Here is a 6,355-nt window from a genome sequence, read left to right as displayed (position 1 = left end):
GGAGGTGCAGGACTCCCGGGCGTAGGGGAGCGCGCCGGGCCCTGCCCGGGATCAGATAACAGCCGGCGGGGGAGGGGGTGGACCGGCCGCGCTCACAGCGGGACTGAGGGACCGACGCCAGCTGCGCCGGCCCGAGCGAGCGCCCAGCGGCCGGGGGCGCCGTCCAGGCGCGCGCCCCCGACCCGTGGCTAGACCCCGGCAATCCGCGCCGGGGACTGACGCGCCCCTCGGCATGGAGCACCCCCGGGGGCTGCCCTGAGGCGGCGGCGGCGGCGGCGGCGATGCAGCCAGCGCAGCGGCTACCGGGGCCAGGAACGGCCACCCGGAGCTCGGAGGACGCGGAGCGCGCCGCGCCCGGACTACTGACCGAGGTAAGTGTGTGGCCGCAGTCGCACGGACCCCCGGGAACCCGGCCCCAGCTCCCCGCAGGCCGCCTTCCCGGCCCGGTGTGCGCACGAGGTGGTGCAGCAACAGGGAAGGTGGGGCAGGAGGGTTTTTCCTCGCTCTCGTTTTCATCTTTTTTCCTCCCTTGGTGAACCATCGGAGGAAATGCTGACTGCGAGCTTTTCTTCCTCTGCCATGTCTCTGGCTACCGCCACCAGGGAACTTTGCTCCTGGCTAACCTTCGTCCCGGGGGGCGCTCCGGGAAACTTTGAGGAGCCTCGGCCCCCCTCTGGCCGGTTTGCATGAGGGGGGCTCAGAAGGGAGCTGGAGGAGCCACTTTCGCGCGCGGCATCGGTCCTAGGCGTGACCTTCCTAAAGACCCCACAATCAAGGTGGGGCCACTGCCCGTGGGATTTATTAGCTGGCCTCGAGGATGCTCCCAACCCGAGACCTGCGGGGTCCTTGGAGTCGTTTCTCTTCCACCTCCTGTGCTCTAGTGGAGTAAAAACATTCTGGAAATGGTTCTCGGCCAGCGGTTCCGTTCTGCTTTTTAAAAGTCGGCCTTGACAAGCCCGCAGGCGTTCAGGGCTGAGGGTCCCTCCTGGGCGCGCATGTGTGGTCTGAGTGTCCTGGGGTGTGGGGGAAGCTGGACGGGGAGTCAGCGACCCAGTGCAAATGGCATCCGGGTTGGGGAGCGCCTTGATGGGGGCTTCAAATGCGAGTGGAGGCCCTGGCAGTGTCAGTGCCTCTGTGCACATGTCATGTGAATGTCTTAAAACCTATATTCTGAATGAGGATCACAGAAAAGTGTTTCTTTGGTGGTGGCCACCCGTTCTGGGAGGTTCTGCCTTCCTGCAGCCTGGACTTGTGGAGACTAGGGCCATCCCCTTCCCGTTTCCCAGGGGGCGTACCCATCCCGGAGTGTGGCGCTGCCTGAGGCCATTTCTAGTTTCTTCTTCACTCCCCTGAGCTCAGGTCTGAGCCATGCTAAAGCACTGGGGACCTCCTGCTCCCCTCTTCTGCATCTCCGAACCCGGGTTCTTAGGCTCTGTCTCCCGGGAGAGCCAAGGCGCCCACACGCCGCTGAAATCGGCAGCCGCCTCCTCGAAGGTGCGAACCCAGAAGGCGTTAGTTAGCCTCCGGCCTACCCTTCGCTCCCTTCCTGAGGTGCCAGTAAAGGCCAGCCTCTGGCTGCTGCCCACAACCCGGGTCCGGACCCCAGCCTCACCTTGGGCTAAGTTGCATGTTTACAGCCAGTTCCACCCTGGACCGCAGCCCTGTGGCAGGAGAGGGTCAGAGAGGGGACAGCTCAGCATCAGAAGCTTGGGGTCTTTTTGAGGAGTGCTCCCTCTTGTAGTCTCAGAAGAGCCCCTCATTGTTTGCCAGGGACCTCCTAAGAGACTTCTCATTGAAGTCTGTATCTCAGTTTTCTGGTGGCCCCTCCCACCAGCTAGGGGACCTAGGTTGGCTGCTCTGGAAGGGGTGCCCTGGAAGCGCTGGCATCAGGTGGGGCCAGGCCTCCTGAGAGAGCGTGGTGTGAAGGGGGAGGAGCTTGAGCATCCTTGCCTACAAGGAGGCTGGCTCCAGTGTGCTGGGCAACAAGGAAGGATTCTCTTCTTCTCTAGAGCACTGCTGTGCCCATTACAGTAGGCACTCTATAAATGTTGGGAGTTGGCACAAGCTTATCAGACATGAGATCCAAGTTTCAGATCACCTCCTTGTTCTCCTCCCCGGTGAGAGCATGATTGAGCTCCTTCCTCAGCTCGGAAGGGAATGAGTCTTCTCTTGGGGAAGCCGGTAGGGTTTGAGTATGTCTGGCTATCTATGGACCCTGGCTGTGCCCTGTTGCCATATCAGATCCCCACAGGACCATCTGGTTACTCAGGCAATGTTCCCTCCAGGCATATACCTGATGGAGGGATGCTCAGGGATCTGAGATGTGCTGGGAGGAAGAGGTGCCTGGAGAAGCTGTTGCCCAAAGCCTCGTAGCAGGTTGGGTTGAAACAAATATTCAGCTAGCTCTCTCCAAGCCAAGGGTTGCCCCCATCCTTCCTGCTCCAGGGCTGCTGTATCCCTCTTCCCAAGTCTGCTCCAACAAGGACAGGGTCACACTAGGTGGCCCTGCAGCAGTGAAATAATAACAACAGCCATGATAATAGTAATAACAGTATTGGCGACAGCAGCACCCTGCAGCTCTGCAGCACTGGGCGGTGTGCAATTTCCTCTTCTCTGGCTAGGCCTTTGGTGCCCTGGGCCATAATTGGCAACACCATGCACGGAACCCAGAGGCCTTGGCACAGGATGGGGGCAAAAGTGACTGTTTTGTCACTCCTAGTAACCTCTATGGTCCTTGCTCAGCCTTCAGGCAGGGGCTGCTGCTGTACCTGTATGCTTGCCCCATGGTCACCCTCAGCCCCCATGTTCCCATGAACTCTGGGCTGGGCCTTCCCTTTGACAGGTGCACCTGGTGCCTGTGGCTGAGAGTTGGCCAGTGCTTTACTGTGAGTGACACATGGGCACACCTGCCCCTCCCCTGGGGCCTGCTGCTGGAGCCTGGCCATGGCTGGCACCAAGGAAGGCCAGGAGGGGGCAGCTTGTGGGCAGCAGGAGGGTTGGAGGCTGGGCCAGCCACTCGAAAGGGAAGGTGTGGTGGGCGTGGGCTCGGCCCCTCAGAGGCTGCTCTGGGGAATTGGCAGTGTGATAGGGAACCAGCAGTAGGGAAAGGCTGCAGATGAAAGCAAGCCGCCTGAAACTGGGCCGCGGGCAGGGCTGTCGGAGGCTTCAGAGGAGACATGGGGTTGGGGGTGGGGGACTGGGTGGGGGCAGGTGGGTTTTCTGGAGGAGCTGGGCCTCAGGCAGGACCAGAGCCCTTGCTGGGCACTGGCTGAGGGCCCAGTGCTCTGCTAGTTGATTTAATTTCCTAATGGCCTGCCAGTGCAGAGGGTGGCATTAGCTCCGTTGTACAGATGGGGTTGGAGGCTGGGGAGGCACTGGAGGGGTCATAATAGCCTGTGAGCCTCTGACCCAGAGTCCTGGGACTTTCCCAGGGACCGACCTTACTCTTCCTTGCTTAACAGACATCCCACCCAGGGGTATTTATATGCCAGCCTGGCTTTAACCACCTGTCCATGAGGAAGGTTTCACATAGGCCCTGGGGCCTGCCATCCCAGCCCCCAGGGAGCTGCATCTTCAGGACCTAGTGAAGGCCTGGCATTTAGAAGATGCTCAGTAAATGTCCGAAGATGCTTTAGTGGCTCTGGCTTTGTAGTACTCGCACTAATTATGGGGGGAATGCACTCCGGGGGTGAAGTTACCCATGGTCCCCTGTGCAGTGTCCAGCATACAGAGGGTGCTTCATAAATGACTGTTGAATGAATGGATCTCACTATGTGGGAGGGATACTTGAGGGAAGCAGTGCCAAGGAGGAGGTAGGGTGTGGTAGATGTACTTCTTTGGGCCTCCATTCTCTTGGCCTTGGTTTCTTGACTGTGAAGTGGATCTGATGCCCCAGTCAGGGAGTACCCAGGATGGGGAAGTAGAAATGTGAGCTTTGGTGTATACCTCTGGGGGAAAGGGGTGGTGTCTCAGCAGAAATGGGGGAATGCAAGGGGAACCCCTGAAGGAGGGGGTGTGAGCACCTGGGGAGACTTGGGAATCTGCCATTCTAGCCCAACCTTCCTGTGGACACATGGAAAATGGGCCCAGAGAGGAAAGGCATATGCTGCAACAACAGAGGGCCTCACACACAGGCCCACTGCTTGGTGTGTGCTCTGTGGCCACCCCTTCATTCACCCCTCTGAGGTTCCACAGCTCAAGTCTTTCTGCTTGACTGCAGAGGCACTGAGAGGCTGCGGGGACCTTGCAGACCCTGGCCCAGCTCTCATTAGCCTTCAGCCCTGTAGCACTGGACAGTGAGTGTTCTGTTTGCATGGCTAACCAGGAGCTGGAGTTCCCTTCTTAGTGCCCCAGGGAGCAATTCTGCCCTGGCTGGGCATTAATGCTGCTATTCCTAAAGTCAGTGGGGGCATAGCTTCCTGGATCCTGCGTGGAAAATCCTGACCTCTCCTCCAGGCCTTGAGCAGCTGAAGCCCCCCTGTACCCTTCACCTGTGGCCTGGGCTTCTTTGAAGGATGCAGGCTTGGGCAGGGGCCAGGGAGCAAACAATAAATGATATGGAACGGAGGCTTCCATCAGAACATTGTTACTTGAGGATCTACTATGTTCTTGACACCCTCTGGATGTCAGGGCCTTCCCACCATCCTAGCCTGGTCTCTCTCCTCTGTCTCTCTCTTTTTCTGCTCTGACCACTCCACCTGTTCATCTTGCTGAGCCTCTGACAGACCAGGCCCACTCCTACCTCAGGGCATGGCATGTGCTGTTTCCCCTGCCTGGGTCACTCTTTCCTGATCATCTTCCCTCCCTTCAGGTCTAGTGCAAATGCTACCTCCTCTCTAAGCCCTCTCTGACCGTGGCCTCCTTCACCCCATATTCCTTCCCTCCTGCTCTACTTTTCTTTTAATGCCATATCCTTCAATGTATTTTGTCTTGTTTATTGACTGCCTCCCCTTGAGATATAAACACCTTGAGTACAGGGTTCCACCTTAGCTCTACCCCCAGGGCCTGCAGCGTGTATAGTATGTGCTCAGTAAACACATGGGGTTGAACGGGTTGCTTCAGACATGCACAATGCCTAACACACAGCAAGTGCTCAGTAGCAATGGTAGCTAGAATTACTGTCCATTCTGCAGATGGTAATACTGAATCTCAGAAGGATGACATCACTGTTCCAGAATCATGGACTTCTCCAAGGCAGAGTGGGATTCCGCCCTTTTCTCTGAGCCTTTGACCTGCCATCGGTTCGGTTATGGGGAAAGGAGTTGGGTTTATGTCAGGCTTCTGCTCTGGATTGCTCTGGATTAAATTCTGTGTATCTGTGTCCTCACTGGCTGCAAGTTCTGAGCTTTGTTTCGTCCCTGGCACTTGACTCGCTTCCAGCTCCAGATGTCCCTGCCCTACCCTGCAAGGGGCAGAAGCCATGCCCACTGCAGATCTAAGTGCACTGAGGCCCAGGGAGGCAGCCTTCTCAACCTTCAGCTGATCTTTTTGAATTAGAGAATCTTAGCTTCCTTCTGTAAAAATGGTGAAAATGTATGGAGGCCTCAGAAGGTGGGGTTGGTGGGGAGTCTCCATTCTTTGCCCAGTTAAGCATTTTCACACTTCTACTGGCTGCTTGTGTTTCATGTCAGTGTACTTGCCTTCCCTCTTCCAGCCTCTTTTTGGACATAACACCCAGGTTTGCATGTACATGCGTGTGCACACACATATATGTATGTATATTAATCTTTAAAAATTGGCAATGACCAACTTTAACAACTTCCTAGTTGTAAAGAGATCCAGATGCTTACTGGTTAGTCTGTATTTGGTGGAGCCTAATCCCTTCCTTCCCTCCTGGATGCCCCTGTGGCCTCTGAAAAGACAGGGCTTATATTTCCTTTCCAGCATGAGCAAATAGTTTTTGGGACTGAGTCTCAGTGGGCCACTTAGCTCAACTCAGCTCAGCTCAGCTCAGCCAGGTGCACAGGGACAGGCCACTGGCTTCTGGGGTTCACCTGGGCACAGAAGATGGACCAGGAAATAGGAGCCATTTGCAGCTGTCCATGCTCCCACCCTGAATGGGGAGTGTGTGTATTTGTAACATAATACCTCCATTGTGAAATTTCCCTCTGCCAGAGAGGGAGAGCCCCAGCCCATGGTTGCACAGCTCATGAGAAGCAAGGTGGGACTCTGCCCTCCTCAGCCTCCTTGCAGCTGTTGGGAGACTTGAAGTGGGGGAGCACATGGAGATGGAGAGGTGCTGGGCTGTGTGTGATGGGGGAGGCTGAAAGGCTGGGGCAGGAGAGGTTGAGGAGGAGTTGTGGGGCTGGGGGAGGAGGCTCGCCCTCAGCCCCTGCCCACCTCCCCCTGTTCCAGC

General features: G+C 57.0%; 1 protein-coding gene across 2 annotated transcripts in view; it reads left to right on the top strand.

Annotated features, from left to right (window-relative positions):
* KCNJ12 (potassium inwardly rectifying channel subfamily J member 12) overlaps nucleotides 1-6,355 on the top strand; it is a 41,697-nt gene that overhangs the window by 183 nt on the left and 35,159 nt on the right. For both annotated transcript variants that reach the window (XM_079134340.1, XM_079134341.1), the window contains exon 1: nucleotides 1-371. This exon is cut by the window's left edge and continues 183 nt beyond it. The gene's annotated coding sequence lies outside the window, so the exon portion shown is untranslated. The remainder of the gene's footprint in view (nucleotides 372-6,355) is intronic.

This window comes from Sciurus vulgaris (genome assembly GCF_902686455.1).
Source record: "Sciurus vulgaris genome assembly, chromosome: 3".
Lineage (NCBI taxonomy): Eukaryota > Metazoa > Chordata > Mammalia > Rodentia > Sciuridae > Sciurus > Sciurus vulgaris.
Note: the sequence above shows the minus strand (reverse complement) of the source record. Positions and strands in the feature narration are given on the sequence as shown.